The 10539-nt window shown below is 52.2% G+C and overlaps 1 long non-coding RNA gene across 1 annotated transcript in view; it reads left to right on the forward strand.

Moving 5' to 3' along the window:
- Window positions 1-10133, forward strand: part of LOC140694521 (uncharacterized) — a 96427-nt gene extending 86294 nt beyond the window's left edge. The window contains exon 2 of the long non-coding RNA XR_012070140.1: window positions 9782-10133. This is a non-coding gene — a long non-coding RNA (uncharacterized lncRNA). The remainder of the gene's footprint in view (window positions 1-9781) is intronic.
- The last annotated feature ends 406 nt before the right edge of the window (window positions 10134-10539 follow it).

Raw genomic sequence — 10539 nt, forward strand, 5'->3', positions numbered from 1 at the left:
CTGTTTACCCTCCCCTAGGAGGGTAGGAGGAGGTGGAGGAGGAGTAGGATGTGGACGATGATGTGGAGGAGGAGGAAGTGGAGGAGGAGGAGGATGTGGAGGAGGTGGAAGTGGAGGAAGTGGAGGAGGAGGAGGAGGAAGTGGAGGAGTAGGAGGTGGAGGAGGAGGTGGAAGAGGTGGAGGAGAAGGTGGAGGAGGAGGAGGTGGAGGCGGATTATTACAATAATCCTCAAGATTCTATCTGATTTCGAAAATAATATTTAATTAAAGCTACTTCATACGCAACTGTTAACAAAGAAAGTAATTGCTGCCCGTCTTCCAGATAGCCTGCAATGAATTCAAGAGTTGAATTCTGGATAATTAAGTGGATAAATCAAGCTGGAAGTAGATTTACCACTGGTGCAGCATTTAGTCTGTAATGAAAAGAGGCAGAAGCAGCGTTTCAATGGAATCTCAAAGTACGCTCAGTTCTTTCAAGGTTTCTAGGACCAGGAAGAGCAGTACTATCTTTCTCTACCTAAGAAGGAATGTGGAGGAGTAGAAAGAGGTGGAAGAGGAGGTGGAGGAGGAGGAGGAGGAGATGGAGGAGGAGAAGTAGGTGGAGGAGGAGGAGGAGGAGGAGGAGGAGGTGGAGGAGGATTATTACAATACTTCTCAAGATTCTGTCTAATTTCCAAAATAATATTTAATTAAAGCTACTTCATACGCAACTGTTAACAAAGAAAGTAATTGCTGCCAGTCTTCCAGATAGCCTGCAATGTGTTCAAGAGTTAAATTATGGAGAATTAACTGGATAAATCAAGCTGGAAGTAGATTTACCACTGGTGCAGCATTTAGCCTCTAATGAAGAGAGCCAGAAGCAGTCTTTCAATGGAATCTCAAAGTACGCTCCGTTCTTTCCTAGTTTCTAGGACCAGGAAGAGCAGTACTACCTTTCTCTACCTAAAAAGGAATGTGGAGGAGTAGGAGGAGGTGGAGGAGGAGGAGGAGGAGGAGGAGGTGGAGGAGGAGGAGGTGGAGGAGGAGGAGGAGGAGGATGTGGAGGAGGAGGAGGTGGAGGAGGAGGTGGAAGAGGAGGCGGAGGAGAAGGTGGAGGAGGAGGAGGTGGAGGAGGAGGAGGATGTGGAGGAGGAGGAGGAGGATGTGGAGGAGGGGGAGTAGAAGGATGTGGACTAGGAGGAGGATGTGGAGGAGGAGGATGTGGAGGAGGAGGATGTGGAGGAGGAGGTGGAGGAGGAGGAGGAGGTGGAAGAGGAGGAGGTGGAGGAGGAGGTCGAGGAGGAGGAGGAGGAGGAGGTGGAGGAGGAGGATTAGTCATATCAATCACGATTGGGGGCTTCGGAAATTGACTGCTTCCTTTAATGGTTGGCGCCCCAGAAATGACATTTCCCCGTATGAACAACATGAGCTTCTGGCTGCTACCCCCCTCATTCCTACTACTTCGAGCATCATCCTTAGTTGAAGCCGTGGCAGGCACTTGTTGAACTATTTACCCTGCCCTAGGAGGGTGGAGGAGATGGAGGAGGAGGAGGATGTGGAGGAGGATGTGGAGGAGGAGGATGTGCAGGAGGAGAATGTGGTGGAGGAGGAGGAGGATGTGGATGAGGAGGAAGAGGAGGATGTGTAGGAGGAGAATGTGGAGGAGGAGGTGGAGGAGGAGCAGGTGGAGGAGGAGGAGGTGGAAGAGGAGGAGTTGGAGGTGGAGGAGGAGGTGGAGGAGGATTATTACAATAATCGTCAAGATTCTGTCTAATTTCCAAAATAATATTTAATTAAAGCTACATCATAACGTAACTGTTTACAAAGAAAGTAACTGCTGCCAGTCTTCCGCATAGCCTGCAATGAATTCAAGAGTTGAATTATGGAGAATTAACTGGATAAATTAAGCTGGAAGTCGATTTACCACTGGTGCAGCATTTAGCCTCTAATGAATAGAGCCAGAAGCAGTCTTTCAATGGAATCTCAAAGTACGCTCCGTTCTTTCCTGGTTTCTAGGACCAGGAAGAGCAGTAGTACTTTTCTCTATCTAAAAAGGAATGTGGAGGAGTAGGAGGAGGTGGAGGAGGAGGTGGAGGAGGAGGAGGTGGAGGAGGAGAAGGAGGAGGTGGAGGAGAAGGAGAAGGAGGAGGTGGAAGAGGAGGTGGAGGAGAAGGTGGAGGAGGAGGAGGTGGAGGAGGAGGAGGATGTGGAGGAGGAGGAGGAGGATGTGGAGGAGGAGGATGTGGAGGAGGAGAATGTGGAGGAGGAGGTGGAGGAGGAGGAGGAGGTGGAAGAAGAGGAGGTGGAAGAGGAGGAGGTGGAGGAGGAGGTGGAGGAGGAGGAGGTGGAGGAGGAGGAGGAGGTGGAGGAGGAGGATTAGTCATATCAATCACGATTGGGGCTTCGGAAATTGACTGGTTCCTTTAATGCTTGGCGCCCCAGACATGACATTTCTCCGTATGAACAACATGAGCTTCTGGCTGCTACCCCCCTCATTCCTACTACTTCGAGCATCATCCATAGTTGAAGCCGGGGTAGGCACTAGTTGAACTGTTTATCCTCCCCTAGGAGGGTAGGAGGAGGTGGAGGAGGAAGAGGATGTGGAGGAGGATGTGGAGGAGAAGGATGTGGAGGAGGAGGATGTGGAGGAGGAGAATGTGGTGGAGGAGGAGGAGGATGTGGAGGAGGAGGAGGAGGAGGATGTGGAGGAGGAGAATGTGGTGGAGGAGGAGGAGGATGTGGAGGAGGAGGAGGAGGAGGATGTGGAGGAGGAGAATGTGGAGGAGGAGGTGGAGGAGGAGCAGGTGGAAGAGGATTAGGTGGAGGAGGAGGTGGAGGAGGAGGAGGAGGAGGAGGAGGAAGTGGAGGAGGATTATTACAATACTTCTCAAGATTCTGTCTAATTTCCAAAATAATATTTAATTAAAGCTACTTCATACGCAACTGTTAACAAAGAAAGTAATTGCTGCCAGTCTTCCAGATAGCCTGCAATGTGTTCAAGAGTTAAATTATGGAGAATTAACTGGATAAATCAAGCTGGAAGTAGATTTACCACTGGTGCAGCATTTAGCCTCTAATGAATAGAGCCAGAAGCAGTCTTTCAATGGAATCTCAAAGTACGCTCCGTTCTTTCCTGGTTTCTAGGACCAGGAAGAGCAGTAGTACTTTTCTCTATCTAAAAAGGAATGTGGAGGAGTAGGAGGAGGTGGAGGAGGAGGTGGAGGAGGAGGAGGTGGAGGAGGAGAAGGAGGAGGTGGAGGAGAAGGAGAAGGAGGAGGTGGAAGAGGAGGTGGAGGAGAAGGTGGAGGAGGAGGAGGTGGAGGAGGAGGAGGATGTGGAGGAGGAGGAGGAGGATGTGGAGGAGGAGGATGTGGAGGAGGAGAATGTGGAGGAGGAGGTGGAGGAGGAGGAGGAGGTGGAAGAAGAGGAGGTGGAAGAGGAGGAGGTGGAGGAGGAGGGGGAGGAGGAGGAGGTGGAGGAGGAGGTGGAGGAGGAGGATTAGTCATATCAATCACGATTGGGGCTTCGGAAATTGACTGGTTCCTTTAATGCTTGGCGCCCCAGACATGACATTTCTCCGTATGAACAACATGAGCTTCTGGCTGCTACCCCCCCCATTCCTACTACTTCGAGCATCATCCATAGTTGAAGCCGGGGTAGGCACTAGTTGAACTGTTTATCCTCCCCTAGGAGGGTAGGAGGAGGTGGAGGAGGAAGAGGATGTGGAGGAGGATGTGGAGGAGAAGGATGTGGAGGAGGAGGATGTGGAGGAGGAGAATGTGGTGGAGGAGGAGGAGGATGTGGAGGAGGAGGAGGAGGAGGAGGATGTGGAGGAGGAGAATGTGGAGGAGGAGGTGGAGGAGGAGCAGGTGGAAGAGGATTAGGTGGAGGAGGAGGTGGAGGAGGAGGAGGAGGTGGAGGAGGAGGATTACTCATACCAATCACGATTGGGGGCTTCGGAAATTGACTGGTTCCTTTAATGCTTGGCGCCCCAGACATGACATTTCCCCGTTTGAACAACATGAGCTTCTGGCTGCTACCCCCCTCATTCCTAGTACTTCTAGCATCATCCATAGTTGAAGCCGGGGCAGATACTAGTTGAACTGTTTACCCTCCCCTAGTAGTGTAGGAGGAGGTGGAGGAGGAGGAGGATGTGGAGGAGGATGTGGAGGATGAGCATGTGGAGGAGGAGAAGGATGTGGAGGAGGTGGAGGAAGTGGAGGAGGAGGAGGAGGAAGGGGAGGAGGAGGTGGAGGAGGAGGAGGAGCAGGAGGAGGAGGTGGAGGAGGATTATTAAAATAATCCTCAAGATTCTGTCTAATTTCCAAAGTAATATTTAATTAAAGCTACTTCATACGCAATTGTTAACAAAGAAAGTAATTGCTGCCAGTCTTCCAAATAGCCTGCAATGAGTTCAAGAGTAGAATTATGGAGAATTAACTGGATAAATCAAGCTGGAAGTAGATTTACACCTGGTGCAGCATTTAGCCTCTAATGGAAAGAGCCAGAAGCAGTCTTTCGATGGAATCTCAAAATACGCTCAGTTCTTTCCTGGTTTCTAGTACCAGGAAGAGCAGTACTACCTTTCTCTACCTTAAAAGGAATGTGGAGGAGTAGGAAGAGGTGGAGGAGGAGGAGGTGGAGGAGAAGGAGGAGGTGGTGGAGGAGGAGGAAGAGGAGGTGAAGGTGGAGGAGGAGGAGGTGGAGAAGGTGGAGGATGTGGAGGAGGAGGATGTGGAGGAGGAAAATGTGGTGGAGGAGGAGGAGGATGTGGAGGAGGAGGAGGAGTATGTGGAGGAGGAGGATGTGGAGGAGGAGAATGTGGAGGAGGAGGTGGAGGAGGAGGAGGAAGTGGAAGAGGAGGAGGTGGAGGAGGAGGAGGAGGAGGAGGAGAAGGAGGTGGAAGAGGAGGAGGAGATGGAGGAGGAGGAGGTTGAGGAGGAGGAAGTGGAGCAAAAGGAGGAGGTGGAGGTGAAGGAGGAGGTGGAGGTTGAGGAGGAGGTGGAGTTGGTGGAGATGAGAAGGAGGTGCAGGAGTAAGATTAGTCATACCAATCATGATTGGGGTCTTCGGAAATTGACTGGTTCCTTTAATGATTGGCTCCCCAGACATGGCATTTCCCCATATGAACAAAATGAGCTTCTGGCTGCTCCCCCCCTCATTCCTACTACTTCTAGCATCATCCGTAGTTGAAGCCGGGGCAGGCACTGGTTGAACTGTTTACCCTCCCTAGGAGGGTAGTAGGAGGTGGAGGAGGAGGAGGATCTGGAGGAGGTGGAGGAGGAGGAGGTGGAGGAGGTGGAGTTGAATGAGGAGGTTCAGGTGGAGGAGGAGGTGGTGGAGGAGGAGGAGGTGGAGGAGGAGGTGGTGGAGGAGGAGGAGGATGTGGAGGAGGAGGAGGAGGATGTGGAGGAGGAGGAGGATGTGGAGGAGGAGGAGGAGGAGGTGGAGGAGGAGGAGGTGGAGGAGGTGGTGGAGGAGTAGGAGGAGGAGGTGAGGGAGGAGGAGGAGGTTGAGGAGGAGGAGGTGGAGGAGGAAGAGGAGGAAGTGGAAGAGGATTAGTCTTACCAGTCATATTGGGGGCTTCGGAAATTGACTGGTTCCTTTTATGATTGGCGCCCCAGACATGGCATTTCTCCGTATGAACAACATGAGCTTCTGGCTGCTAATCCCCTCATTCCTACTACTTCTAGCATCATCCATAGTTGAAGCCGGGGCAGGCACTGGTTTAACTGTTTACCCTCCCCTAGGAGGGTAGGAGGAGTTGGAGGAGGAGGAGGATGTGGAGAAGGATGTGGAGGAGGAGGATGTGGAGGAGGATGTGGAGGAGGAGGATGTGGAGGAGGAGGAGGTGGAGGAGGAGGAGGTGGAAGAAGAGGAGGAGGAGGAGTTGGAGGAGCAGAAGGTGGAGGTGGAGGAGGAGATGGTGGAGGAGGATGTGGTGAAGGAGGAGGAGGTGGAGTAGCTTGATGTGGAATTGGAGGAGGAGGTGGTGGAGGAGGAGGATGTGGAGGAGGAGGATGTGGAGGAGGAGGATATGGAGTAGGACGATGTGGAAGAGGACTATGTGGAGGAGGTGGAGGTGGAAGAGTTGGAGGTGGAGGAGGAGGAGGTGGAGGAGGAGGAGGAGGTGGAGGAGGAGGAGGTGGAAGAGGAGGAGGTAGAGGAGGAGGAGGAGGTGGAGGAGGATTAGTCATACCAATCATGATTGGGGGCTTCGGAAATTGACTGGTTCCTTTAATGTTTGGCGCCCCAGACATGGCATTTCCCCGTATGAATATCTTGAGCTTCTGGGTGCTACCGCCTTCATTCCTACTACTTCTAGCATCATCCATAGTTGAAGCCGGGGCAGGCACTGGTTTAACTGTTTACCCTCCCCTAGGAGGGTAGGAGGAGGATGTGGAGGAGGAGGATGTGGAGAAGGAGGAGGTGGAGGAGGAGGAGGTGGAGGAGGAGGAGGATGTGGAGGAGGAGGAGGAGGATGTGGCGTAGGAGGAGGAGGATGTGGACGAGGAGGAAGTGGAGGTGGAGGAGGTGGAGGAGGAGGGAGATGTGGAGGAGGATGTGGAGGAGGAGGACGTGGAGGAGGAGGAGGAGGAGGTGGACGAGGAGGAGGAGGTGGTGGAGGAGAAGGAGGTGGTGGAGGAGGAGGAGGTGGTGGAGGAGGTGGTGGAGGAGGTTGAGGTGGATGTGGAGGAGGTGGAGGTGGATGTGGAGAAGTTGGAGGTGGAAGAGGTGGAGGTGGAGGAGGTGGAGGAGGTGGAGGTGCAGGAGGAGAACGTGGAGGAGGAGGAGGTGGAGGTGGAGGAGGAAGAGGTATAGGTAGAGGAGGAGGACGTGGAGAAGGTTGATGTGGAGGAGGAGGATGTGGAGAAGGGGAATGTGGAGGAGGATGTGGAGGAGGAGGTGGATGTGGAGGAGGAGCAGGATGTGGAGCTGGAGGAGGAGGAGGTGGTGGAGGAGGAGGATTTGGTGGAGGAGGAGGAGGAGGTAGTGGAGGAGGAGGAGGAGGTGGAAGAGGAGGAGGTGGAGGAGGTGGTGGAGGAGTAGGAGGAGGAGGTGAGGGAGGAGGAGGAGGTTGGGGAGGAGGAGGTGGAGGAGGAAGAGGAGGAAGTGGAAGAGGATTAGTCTTACCAATCATATTGGGGGCTTCGGAAATTGACTGGTTCCTTTAATGATTGGCTCCCCAGACATGGCATTTCCCCATATGAACAAAATGAGCTTCTGGCTGCTCCCCCCCTCATTCCTACTACTTCTAGCATCATCCGTAGTTGAAGCCGGGGCAGGCACTGGTTGAACTGTTTACCCTCCCTAGGAGGGTAGTAGGAGGTGGAGGAGGAGGAGGATCTGGAGGAGGTGGAGGAGGAGGAGGTGGAGGAGGTGGAGTTGAATGAGGAGGTTCAGGTGGAGGAGGAGGTGGTGGAGGAGGAGGAGGTGGAGGAGGAGGTGGTGGAGGAGGAGGAGGATGTGGAGGAGGAGGAGGAGGATGTGGAGGAGGAGGAGGATGTGGAGGAGGAGGAGGAGGAGGTGGAGGAGGTGGTGGAGGAGTAGGAGGAGGAGGTGAGGGAGGAGGAGGAGGTTGGGGAGGAGGAGGGGGAGGAGGAAGAGGAGGAAGTGGAAAAGGATTAGTCTTACCAATCATATTGGGGGCTTCGGAAATTGACTGGTTCCTTTTATGATTGGCGCCCCAGACATGGCATTTCTCCGTATGAACAACATGAGCTTCTGGCTGCTAATCCCCTCATTCCTACTACTTCTAGCATCATCCATAGTTGAAGCCGGGGCAGGCACTGGTTTAACTGTTTACCCTCCCCTAGGAGGGTAGGAGGAGTTGGAGGAGGAGGAGGATGTGGAGAAGGATGTGGAGGAGGAGGATGTGGAGGAGGATGTGGAGGAGGAGGATGTGGAGGAGGAGGAGGTGGAGGAGGAGGAGGTGGAAGAAGAGGAGGAGGAGGAGTTGGAGGAGCAGAAGGTGGAGGTGGAGGAGGAGATGGTGGAGGAGGATGTGGTGAAGGAGGAGGAGGTGGAGTAGCTTGATGTGGAATTGGAGGAGGAGGTGGTGGATGAGGAGGTGGTGGAGGAGGAGGATGTGGAGGAGGAGGATGTGGAGGAGGAGGATATGGAGTAGGACGATGTGGAAGAGGACTATGTGGAGGAGGTGGAGGTGGAAGAGTTGGAGGTGGAGGAGGAGGAGGTGGAGGAGGAGGAGGAGGTGGAGGAGGAGGAGGTGGAAGAGGAGGAGGTAGAGGAGGAGGAGGAGGTGGAGGAGGATTAGTCATACCAATCATGATTGGGGGCTTCGGAAATTGACTGGTTCCTTTAATGTTTGGCGCCCCAGACATGGCATTTCCCCGTATGAACATCTTGAGCTTCTGGGTGCTACCGCCTTCATTCCTACTACTTCTAGCATCATCCATAGTTGAAGCCGGGGCAGGCACTGGTTTAACTGTTTACCCTCCCCTAGGAGGGTAGGAGGAGGATGTGGAGGAGGAGGATGTGGAGAAGGAGAAGGTGGAGGAGGAGGAGGTGGAGGAGGAAGTGGTGGAGGAGGAGGTGGTGGAGGAGGAGGAGGATGTGGAGGAGGAGGAGGAGGATGTGGCGTAGGAGGAGGAGGATGTGGACGAGGAGGAAGTGGAGGTGGAGGAGGTGGAGGAGGAGGAAGATGTGGAGGAGGATGTGGAGGAGGAGGACGTGGAGGAGGAGGAGGAGGAGGTGGACGAGGAGGAGGAGGTGGTGGAGGAGAAGGAGGTGGTGGAGGAGGAGGAGGTGGTGGAGGAGGTTGAGGTGGATGTGGAGGAGGTGGAGGTGGATGTGGAGAAGTTGGAGGTGGAAGAGGTGGAGGTGGAGGAGGTGGAGGTGCAGGAGGAGAACGTGGAGGAGGAGGAGGTGGAGGTGGAGGAGGAAGAGGTGGAGGTGGAGGAGGAGGACGTGGAGAAGGTTGATGTGGAGGAGGAGGATGTGGAGAAGGGGAATGTGGAGGAGGATGTGGAGGAGGAGGTGGATGTGGAGGAGGAGCAGGATGTGGAGGTGGAGGAGGAGGAGGTGGTGGAGGAGGAGGATTTGGTGGAGGAGGAGGAGGAGGTAGTGGAGGAGGAGGAGGAGGTGGAAGAGGAGGAGGTGGAGGAGGAGGAGTTGGAGGAGGAGGAGGAGGAGATGGAGGAGGAGGAGATGGAGGAGGTGGTGGAGGAGGAGATGGAGGAGTTGGTGGTGGAGGAGGTGGTTGTGGAGGAGGAGAAGTAGGAGGAGGTGGAGGAGAAGGAGGAGGTGGAGGAGGAGTTGGTGGAGGAGGAGTAGGTGGAGGTGGAGGAGGATGTGGAGGAGGAGGAGGAGGTGGAGGTGGAGGTTCAACAATTTGTTGCCCTGTATGTGATCTCTATGGAAACTAGGCCTGTTCCTTGAACTTTTACTATAAACCACCCCCTGCCCACACCTCCCCTCCTCAGCAGGCTCACAGTCTTGGAAATATTAGCCCACTTGTCTCCTTTGTCCAACAAAGAAATAAAGCTGCCTCTTCTACTTCATCCAAAACTCTGTCCTCCAGTCTCAATTCAGTAAGCTTAATAAGGAGGCTGTGTTTTGGCAACTGGTTCATGTATCAGTTTTATGACTTTCCAGGCCATTACCTTATCTAGGTTGCTTTCTGCTCAGTGCCAGCCTCATTGTATTAAATGAAGATAATAGTGCCTACCTCAGAGGGTTACTATGAGGATATAATACAAGTCAAGTGCTTAGATTAGCCCCCGGCAGGTACAAAGGTGAATTCTTAGGCTACATGAGTTACTGTATAATTTCTGTCTTCTAGGAGCTGACGGCAAGATACACTGAAATGGACATGCTTCTACGATACATACAGTCAACAAAACAAGAACAACATAAAACAAAAACAAAATTAGATGATGGATATTTTATGGCTTTTCTTTTTATAGGTTCTACTTGTTTGTAAAATTGTCAGCTCTTTAGCTTGGCATCAAAGTCCATCACAATCTGATGCCAACGTTTCTATACACGTAACACATTCTTCCCCACTGACTAAATAACCTATACTCAGACCAAACCAGGCCATTAACTGTGGGCTCAGTGGACTCTACATCTAATCTCTACAAATCTATTCATGATATTTATTTAATCTGTATATAAAATACTTTTCATTCACATTTATTGGTAAATATCTTCTCATCTTTTACCAACCAGGCCAGACTGCTTTCTCCACAAAGGCTTTTTTTTTTATTGATTTGTAATCATTTTACAATTTTGTGTCAAATTCCAGTGTAGAGCACAATTTTTCAGTTATACATGAACATACGTATATTCATTGTCACATTTTTTCTCTGTGAGCTACCATAAGATCTTGTGTGTATTTCCCTGTGCTATACAGTATAACCTTGTTTATCCTACAATTTTAAAATCCTGTCTATCCCTTCCCACCCTCCACCTCCTTGGCAACCACAAATTTGTATTCTATGTCCAGGAGTCTGTTTCTGTTTTGTATTTATGCTTTGTTTGTTGGTTTGTTTGTTTGTTTGTTTTAGATTCCACATATGAGTGACCTCTTGTGGTATT

Source organism: Vicugna pacos, unplaced genomic scaffold, assembly GCF_048564905.1.
Source record: "Vicugna pacos unplaced genomic scaffold, VicPac4 scaffold_21, whole genome shotgun sequence".
In the NCBI taxonomy this organism is placed as follows: Eukaryota; Metazoa; Chordata; class Mammalia; order Artiodactyla; family Camelidae; genus Vicugna; species Vicugna pacos.